The following is a 10,516-nucleotide window of genomic DNA, read 5'->3' on the forward strand; positions in this document are numbered from 1 at the left end:
TTTATTATTTTTCATAAGACTATTAACTACAATGAAAAATAAAGGAAGGGGGACTACATCTAAGGATAAAGGAAAGATACCCACACTAACTAAAACCCAAGAGTAGGAGATCCTTTCCATGTTAATATAAATGTTAGTAAGACAAGTGTTAGTGATACAATATACTTGTGAAGTTCTTGTATAACACATCTATATTAGTAAATTAATCTTTGTGAGAGTACTTCTTGAGCATCTTCTTTACTTCAAAGAGCAATTTACAGAGTCCTTCTGCCCTTACTTCGGTTTTCTATCCCTAAAGTCATACACAGTTTTCGTTGCTCCCGCACCCGCTTCCCCCACAGAGTCTTCGTCCGTTCCTGAAGTAGCAGAGTCACTTGACTTGGATTCTTCATCTTTAAGTTCTTCTTCCGGTCCAAGCTGATGTCTCAAAAATTCCTTAGCTTTAAAGATGGAGTCAATCTTCTCTCTTTTATCGTTGACTTTAAAAATTACATCTTCAGGAATCGCCCACCTGTACTGAATTCCATTAGTTTGACAGATTTCCTCTTTTGACAGATTTCAAATGGGATATCCTTTAAAGTCTTTATGATTGTATTCCCAATTTTCAGTCGATTTGCCGAAGTTGCCTTTAATACCGCATCTCTGGTCTGTCTTCTTGCGAATCGCACCACAATCTCTCCAGGCAGGTTATTTTTTCTGATATAATTAGAGTATGCCCGATAGGCAGCCTCCATGTCTTTTACTATTTCATCCGCTGATATACCTGTTACTGGAGCGATGATCTCTCCCAGAGTCTTCTTTAAATCTTCATTTTCAATTTCAGGCACCCCCTGAAATCAGAGTCATGTTAGCTTTTTCCATTTGAAGCTGTAACAAACGAGTTTCCTGAAGTTTTTGTGTTGTTTCCACATCCGTCACTCTTTTCTTCATCTTCTTATTTGCGATATCCATCTCTGTAATTTTCACAGTTGCATGCTCCACTTTCTTCTCTGTTTCTGCCAGCTGGCGCTGCTGCAGAGCAAAGTTTTGGTTTAGTGTGGCCAATTGCTGGTTAATACCACCGAGTTGCTCCATTACCAGCTTCAGCATATCCGCTAGCAACTTCATGACATCTGCTCCCTCTTCCGGTCTTGGGCTCTGACTGCCTGGTTTTGGTTTTAACTTTCCTCAGGAAGCCGCCATATTCCACTTTGTTTACACTTCCAAACTGCTATGCCAGGACTTGAAAGACTCGTCGTTTCACTATCGGTACTCAAGTAAGTCTCTCAGAAAAAAATTCGCTGTTTATTTCCCCCTTTCCGTACATTAGTTCATTCATGTGCTTAGGAGGCATCCCTCCTTACGCACCACTTTTCCCACGGGGGAGGGGGGTACTCCGTTTTAGTAAAATAGTCAGTTTATTTCGAACTCACGTTCATTGTTGGTCATATCTTGACCCCGCTCTCTTCATACGCTATTCCGCTCGATCTCCTGCGCTTGTCCCGGTTAGATTGGCTTGTACCCTAAGGTCACCCATCGGCTGGACCATCGGGGTGGAGGGAAGCCTCTATTCTCCAGCATCAAGCCATCGAAGAGGCTAACCCTCAAGAGCCCCCCGGCCTGGAACCCTTCACAAGGGCTCCATGGGGGTGCCACTTGAGGTGGCACCCCTCCAAGCCGAGGGTGTGCTAGTCGCCTCCTCGGGCATCGAGGAGAGTGACCACCATTGCCGATCCACCCACCGGAAGTCAGTAGTTAAAAATTGACACAATAAAATCAGTAAATAAACCAAAGTGGCAAGAGAAACAGAAATATTCATGGTCTGTAGCATATATAAGTGTAGATAAGACTCTCTCATACTTGTAGCTGGTGAAATCTAAAACTTCTATGATTTCAGTGTCTTGTTTTGTATCTGCTTTTTTTAAAAAAAAAATGGGGAATGACACTCAATTGGGGTAGATGCAACCAGTTTTTCAGCTGGGGGAAATAGAGCAGGGGTCCCCTCTGACCATTAAAACAAACAACACCCCCCCAAACCTTGATGGGGAATTATGGGATGTCCACAGACAAAAGCCTTGTGGAATGGGAGAAGACAGTGTGGAAAAGTTAGCAGGATCCAAATCTGTATCTCATAGAATCTATCCATTTGAACACAATCCAAAAATAATTCTGGAACAAATAGTCCTGCATCTGTGCAGTTCTAGATGCAGCAGCCGCAAGACCCAAGTTGGAGGCAGAGAGCCATTCAGAACTGATGAGTGTGGACATTGAAGTTTCTGTTCTGAGGTCAGAGGTGAAAAACCATCAAAACTGCAGTTGGCTTGTGCATCTGTGCATATTTGGAGGAGGGAAAGTGTGCACCTAGATTCTGTATTCCCGTGGATGCTCTAGTTTTCTGCAGGCAAAATAATTCCATGTCAGATAGCATGCACAGAAGTCAAGATTCTCTCTCCACATGCTGGAGAATCTCATGTGAGTTTCTGTGCTAGCAGGAAATTGCTGGACCCGAGTGACTGAGTTCAGTGAAAGTACACAGACATGGAGCTGTGGTTCCTAATGTGGATCTCATGATTCTTGCAGAGCAACTGAGGCTTGACAGCCCACATCAGTTTTCACGAAGGGTGTCAGACTCAGTCTGGGAGTCTTCTTTCCATAGCAGCGCAGTGCTTCACAAAGAATCCTCTGTGTGCCCATCGACCGTGGAGTGGTTGCTCCTAACTAGTAGGGCATGCCTCAAATGGCTGTGCCAGGGGAAACTACTGATTTAAGTTCCCAGCGCCTGAAGCTGTAAAAATTCCCAGCTTTATACGAACATTTATTTCAGCATTTGTATGCTGCTTTTCTTAAATGCATGTTTACAGATATGAAGACAATAAAACTAATAATCCATAAAATTAACCATGCAACCCTAGCCGTAAAATCCTAATAGTCAAATACAATACAAAATGATAGGAAACCTTTCTCAGCCAGATGCGTAGTGGAAAGTTATTTCAAGACAAGAGAATGGCCTCTTCTAACCTCCTCCGGAAAGAAATTCCAGTGGCTTGGGGCCAGTACAAAGGAAGGTCTCAACTTAGCACACTATGACAACTTGGCAGAGGAATAAAACTGTCAAAAGCCCTTGCTGGCTGGAATTTGGTTGACAGGTAGGCTCACAAGGTAGGCTCCTTCAGATATATGACTCCCTGTATTGAGTTACTTAAGTTTATTTTAATTCCGTTCTTGCCATAACTCTTTCGACCTCAAGATAATGAGTTAATCTTAAACCCAGTTAAAACACAGCTTTTGAACACAAGGCTAGAGTTCAAGCTCTTCATGCTTTTTTAAGGCTCAGGCATTACATTCCTGAAGATGTAATCTTCATATCCCATAGATGTGATTGAATGTGAGTTCCATTATTGGACATGATTAGGACAGCAGCCACGGGTGGCCTTCTCTCAGTGGCCACAGCGCAACTCTGTGAAACACCCCCTAAATCAGCAAGGCTTCAGCTGTGTTGCGAGACCTGTAGCTATTTGGGCTGGCAAGTCCCGATATTGTCAGGATGTTGTGTCCACTGACCGCCACCTGAGGTCAGCACACACACCTGAGCTTCAGTCCTGGACAACAATGGGGACTAGGATCCTAGCCCTACACTGGGGAACCAATGGGAACCATGGCGGGAGATTCAAACCCACCAATGGTGACCAGGGGGGTGTCCCCAGGTTTGTATATAGTTGGCCTGCCGGCCGTTTGTTCCTGCTTCTTGTTGTGTACTGAATAAAGCGTGCTATGCACCACCACGCAGTCTATCGTTTGTACGGGCGACCACCCACTACATAACAGTGGCGACGAAGGTGGGATGATCGCCCTCCCAAACAATGACCCTAAGCCGCGCAGCCAAGCCGGACCCCAAGAGCGCAGCGCACGCCGCTCGCCGGACAGCCGCACGTCGCCAGCCGCCGCCTGAGCTGACGCCGCCACCGGTGAGCTCCACTGTAAGAATGCTTGTTCCCCCCAAAAGTCTCCAGATTTGTGACCCTCCCTGGATATTGGAGTTCTAAAAGACTTGGTCTCGCTTCCAAAGAGGAACCAATGCATTATGGGTCTTCCATTGTTTATTCTTCAAATTTTGTACAGAGTCCTTTGTGCCCAGAGTGTGCTGTGTCTGTCAATGCCCGTGGTTCATTTGCACTAGAGTAACTTAGCTGCCTGAGGTCAGCACACACACCTGAGCTTCAGTCCTGGACAACAATGGGGACTAGGATCCTAGCCCTACACTGGGGAACCAATGGGAACCATGGCGGGAGATTCAAACCCACCAATGGTGACCAGGGGGGTGTCCCCAGATTTGTATATAGTTGGCCTGCCGGCCGTTTGTTCCTGCTTCTTGTTGTGTACTGAATAAAGCGTGCTATGCACCACCACGCAGTCTATCGTTTGTACGGGCGACCACCCACTACATAACACAGGAGTTATAATTTGATTTATTTTTACACTCATACACAGCAAACTAGATGGGAGGGAAGAGAGACCCATGATCGGGTTTCCCATTTCTAAAGGTCTTTTCAAAGCAGTCACTTGGGATAGATGGACTGGACTGGAACTGCAGTGCAGGGGAAGGAGCTTAACCCTTTCTCAATGACCCTGTTTTGAATCCTCCACCACCACCCCTTATCTCTTCCATAGGAGAAAAAAGCTTAGCAGGAATCTGTCTGGCAAGATCAATCCAGAAAAGGAGGAGGGAATTGGCATGCAAGAAGGAAGAAGGGAGGCCTAAGGAGGGAATATGGGAATCTCTGGCATTGTCCCTGTAGCCTGGTGCCTGAAGCATCATTCTGATATAAAGACAAATCATGGTTTGCCTCTACCTTAATGAGCCTGGGAGATCCTCTGGCTGGTGTGCAACCGCCACTCCCACCCCCCACCCCCGCTTGTGGGATGCCAGCTAATGGGTAATACTTATTTCTTTATTTTAAACATTTATATCTTGCACATTCCAGGAAACCATGCCTGAGGCAGCGTACGACAATTAAAAACACATAAAAGCATCAAAAGGGACCCAGCAGCACAAAGGATTAACACAGACCAATCAGAAATGAAATTGGTATGTGAAAGTAACAGATACATAAGAATCAGATAATAAAACAAGCTCTTAAAAGCCTGAAAACCCAACAGCTGACACACAGGCATAGGACATTCTTGCGTAATGGAAAAATCCCTATTAAACATGGTCTGAGGGGTAAGAGAAGATTTAAAATTGAATGGTGGGGAAAGCTAAGCTAAGGCTTGGGGGAACAGAAAATGGCTTCACCTGGAGCCAAAAGGGCAACAAATTTGGTGCCTGGCGAATCTCTCTGGTGACTTTGGGAAGGTCCACACAACAACAGAGAAGACCCCATTTCTTCTGACGCTAAACAGCGGGGCCCCACAAAGCAGGCCTTCTGGGGATCTCACTCCTTCTGATACTCTGAGTTGTGCCAAGAAAGTGGGCAGCCGGTGGAGATCTTTCAAAACCACTGAGATACAGTCCCTGCCACATTTTGAACCAGCACAGCCTTCCAGTCTCCAAAAGCGGCTTCACTTAAAGTGTGCTGCAGTAGCTCAAGCTGGAAGTAATCAGTTTATGAATAACGGTGGCCGAATCATGCCACGCAAAGAAAGGCTGCCATTGATGAATGAGATGTGATTGTGCTGCAGGGGAGATCTGCACTGCCATCTGGAGACCTGCACTTAATACCATCCCCCAGCCTGCAAATCTGTTCCTTAAAGAAGAAGAACCCCCTGCCCAGAACAGACTGACTGTAGTCCCTGACTGGCCATTTCATTCACAGCAAACCAAGGTTATAAATGACGCCTTCAAATTCCCCCTGCAAATCAGGCTTTCAAATCAGGATCAAACCACTGTTATGTGAATCAACGTGAGAGGAGAAAAGGGAAGAGCAGAGAGCACGCTAGCATGAGGAACTCCAGGACCATGTAGTGGGACATAATGATTCAGTGTTACGTCTGAACCATGCCTGAGTCTGCTTCCCATATTATGGTTTTGTTCAAAAGAGAACTCTCATAATTTCCCCCTCCACCGATGAAGAGATTCGTGTAAAAGATTCAATTTGTGTCAACTCGTGAGTAAGACCAACAAGCCCACGTTTCCATGAATGAGATTACATTCAGCCTTTGGGGAGGGAGAAATCACAGCAAAGTATTTTTCTAAACAAATTAATTAATTGTTCAGAATGATTAAACGTAAATTTTCTATATCAAAGAAATCCTCAAGAACCTGCCTGCTGAGAAGGCTGATGGGAGTTTTTCTGTTTTAATTTGCCAGTCAAGCTGTTTCAGTAGATCACGCTAAATTACATATATTTGTGTTCTGTCTGGGTGAGGATAATTAAAAGAAGAACTGTCAATAGAAATTGAGACTGCATCTGTACAGAATGGATTGGTACAGAGGACTCCGCTGGCAGAAGGTGCCATCTACCAGAGCATCCATCTTTTGCTTGTACTGTAGATCAAATCCTCAAAGTAAGACGGATGGGGGTAAAAATAGCCGGAGTATTTCCCATGATCATATTCGTAGAATATGATGAAATTTATTGTCTTCGTAATCCTTAATGATACAATGTTATGTGTTAGATATCTATGCTTGGATTAAATGAATAGAGTTTGTGATATATATGGAAAACAAAAACACGAGGACTAGAATCCTATTAATTATACAAACCCGTTGCTGGGGGGTCTGTTGTGTGTGAGAGAGGGGGAAAATGGCTAATAAATATGTATAGTAAACCAAAGAAACTGTGGAGCATTTGCTTAAAAGCCACTTTTGCTAACCACTAGTCTGATTGGCTATGATAGGAACATGGAGACACCTACAAAAGCAAAAGGAATGTGATTTAAGGCTCATTTAAAATTGATCCAGACAAGGACTGTTTCATTTCCACACTTCTCTGCCATCTATTTCCTTATGCTGAACCCATAGCCTTGAGCACCAATGCCTGCTGTCAAGAACTCCCTCCAAGGTCTCAGACTTAAACACACTTATGCCAAAATACATTCCACAGGAAATGAATGGGATTTATTGTCAAAAAATGGGGTTAGGATCAAAAGAGGCATGGGTGGTTTAACCAGTGGTCATGATAGTGGCTCCTTTATTGTAAGGTGATTGCACACACAGCCCAGGGCCTCAGGTTGGTGCAGATGGTACTCTACTTGCACATGATCCTAAACATGCTTGTCCCAATCCATCTGGGAGCCATATGTACAAGCTCCTGTGCGTTAATATGTAAACAGCTGCTGTGTGCGTGGTTCTTCTGTCCAATCAGCTCATTGGGTCCCATTGAGAAACATTAACAGTGCTGATAAACTTTTCAGAATGGGGAAGGGTGACCTGACTTAGTCTTCCTCTCCTTTCTCTGACAAACAACTGATTTAGAATGTGTGCATGAAGCTCTTACACTGAGAACTAGTATGGTGTAGCACTCAGGCCATCAAGCTAGGATCTGGGAGTAACCTGGGTTCCAATCCCTACTCTGCCATGGAAGTTTGTCAGGTAATGTCGGGAGGGGGTAACCTTGGGCATTATCTACCTCAAAGAGATATGATCAAGTTAAAATGGAGAAGTCGTCACTTTGGGTTCCCATTTGGGAGAAATATGAGATATAAACGAAGTAAATAAATAAGATTTTACCTAGGGCTGTTAACTTAAAACATATGTTTACCTTCCCTGACTGACATGCATTTGCTTGTGTGAATGACCTAAACTGCATGAATAGTGTAGAAACAGCAGAAGGAACCTGCCTTGCCGTGTTGTTATGTAGAAAAGAGGAGCCATGGCCTCCATGCATATTTGCAAGCAGGGCATGATGAAGAGAACTGTATGCCACTGTCTGTCCTCAACACCTGGTAATCAGCAAGGGGCTTCCTCTGGACTTGGAAGATGCACTTTTGGCTATCGTGGCCAAGTCATGGATAGACTTGTCCTGAACAAATTATGCACAGTCCTTTAAAACAGCTACCTGTGCTGTTATTCTCCTTACTGCATTTATATTCTGTCATCATGAAACCCCAGTGGTTCACATAAGATTCCAAGGTCTCCTATCCAGGCACTGGCTGGACCCACACATGCTGAGCTTAAAGTTCCTCAGCTGTGTGCTCTCCAACCACATCCTGGGACCTTGAGAACACTTATGTATGTACTAGGGTACATACATAAGAGTACTCAAGCCACAACTGACTTATGGCAATCTCAGCAAGGGGATTTCAAGACAAGTGAGAAGCAGAGGTGGTTTGCCATGGCCTTCCTCTGCAGAATCATCCTCGGTAGTCTCCCATCCATGAACCAACCCTGCTTAGTTTCTGAGCTTTGACAAGATCAGGCTATATCATGCCACCTTCGTTTCCTCTGGGACCTGGTAGCTGTCAAAATTATGCTTGAGTTCTGAAAAAAAACCCTGCTTCCTTTTGTTTGTTCTGGACCTATTGCTAATCCATTTCATTGGCATACCTTAAAAGCTAGTATTTTGAGAATACCACCTCATTTTCTCGATACGACATTCATAAACACCGCTGGGTTCCCCTTTAGTCATTATGAAAGGTCTCCATTTGTTGAGTTTCTCTTCATACAAAAGATGTCCCATGCCCCTGCTGGGGTTGGAGTCAGTGTTCCCTCTAAGCTGAGTTAGTGTGAGCTAGCTCACAGTTTTTTAGCCTCCAGCTCACACATTTTTATCTTAACTCAGGAAGGATGGGGCTCCAGAGCAAACTAAGTTGTGCAGCAGCCAAGTTGCTCGCTCACAACTTTAGTGTCAGTAGCTCACAAAGTAGAATTTTTGCTCACAAGACTCCACAGCTTAGAGGGAACATTGGTTGGAGTTAGGATTCTGAGAGGGTAAACGGGATCTGCCTTGACCTGGGTCAGATCATCAGATCTCAGATGCTAAGCACGGTTGGGTCTGGTTAGTATCCAGATGGGAGACCACCAAGGAAGCTCCGTATCATGACAGAGGCAGGCAATGGGAAACCACCTCTGAATGTCTCATGCCTTGAAAACCTCTGGAGTTGCCATAAGTCAGCTGTGACTTGACAACACTTTCCACCTCCACCACCAAGTGGGATCTATGGTAGAGGAGAAAGATTTTAAATCTAAAGATAGGAGAAGTATAATCCAAACGAGGAAGAAGGGGAAACCAGTGGAGTTTGAGGTTAAGAGGATCCTGGGCAGAAAATGAGTCATAACCTCTGGGATAGGAGGGCGAAGGAAAGAAAGGACAGGGTTTAAGATTATGTGGGAGACAGCAGACTGTGACAGAAAGCATCAAGGGAGAATATTCTGCCAGGATCCGTTGACTGGGCTGTGTGTATAAATATTTATTAGCCAAAACTCTGCTGCTGGTCCCTAGTAGCCATCATTTTATCGGCTACAGCAGAGATGGATTAAAGGAACTAGTTTTAAATTGTGGGTGGCGTAATGTCAGACCACCCCAGCTGCTGTTTTTGCCTCTTTCCCGCCACATTTCTTCAGCGAAATATTTGGCTAACATGCCTTTTAAATATTGTTGATTCCACTTGCATGTCTCTCCCCCTCTGTAATGAATAAGGTGTGCAGGGCAGGCTTGCCTTCTAACCGCTCTCCTGGCCCGTTTTTAACCTTTTGTTGCCATACTGCCACATGCAAAGCACGTCATTCAAACCAGAGATCCTTGTAAAGAGGCTTAAAAAGATGACAAGTGTGTGTGTGTTGGGGCGAGGGGGGGCCCCTGCAAGTTGGTCGCACCAGCATTTTCCTTTGTACAAAGCACACCTGTCTGCAGGCACCTGCCCAGCAGGAAGTCGTGGCTACCACACGCCCTTCGAGGGCTTGCCCATCCCTCTTCCTGGCATCGCAGGAGACAGCTGAGCAGAGCAGCTGGAAACCCCTCCAGTGGAGCGGGAATTAATCACCATCAAAGTTCGCTCCCAGGTAGCCCATTTCCATGGGCTGCCTAGGCTCCGCCATTCCCCTGGGAGGGCCAGACGGGCTCGGGGCCGGGAGGCATAACCTGCCGGGTCTTCCTTGTTAACTTCTGGGTCGGAGATCATTTCCGTGCAAGTGGGAGCCCTGCCCGCGCGGCGCCTTCTCTCCCTCTCCAGCTCTCAAAAGCCTCTCCGGAGCGAACAGCGTCTCCCTCCCGGACCCCCGCCTGCAAACGGTTAAGCCGGGCGGCGGATCGGGGTCGGGGGGAGGAGAGACGCGAGGGGCGCTCCCGAAAAGCATCCTTCTAACGAGCCGGGACCTTCCTTCCCCCTTCGCTCTGCGGCTGGGGCTCGGCCTTCCATCGCCGCCTTCCCTCCGCAGACGCAGCAGACGCCGGCTCGCCCCCCTCCCTTCGCCCCCTCCTCCCCCGCCCCGGCCTCCCTTGCGCTCTCCGCACGCACGCACAGAGGCAAGTTAATGGGGAATAAAGAGGCTGGAGTCCACGGCAAGTGCCTGCTCCTTACAAATGAGCCTCCAGGCAGCTCTCCCCCCCCCTCCCTCCCCCCCCTCTCTCTCTCTGCGCCGGCGAGGGAGGGAGGGAGC

This window comes from Gekko japonicus, unplaced genomic scaffold (genome assembly GCF_001447785.1).
Source record: "Gekko japonicus isolate JY-2015 unplaced genomic scaffold, Gekko_japonicus_V1.1 scaffold1067, whole genome shotgun sequence".
In the NCBI taxonomy this organism is placed as follows: domain Eukaryota; kingdom Metazoa; phylum Chordata; class Lepidosauria; order Squamata; family Gekkonidae; genus Gekko; species Gekko japonicus.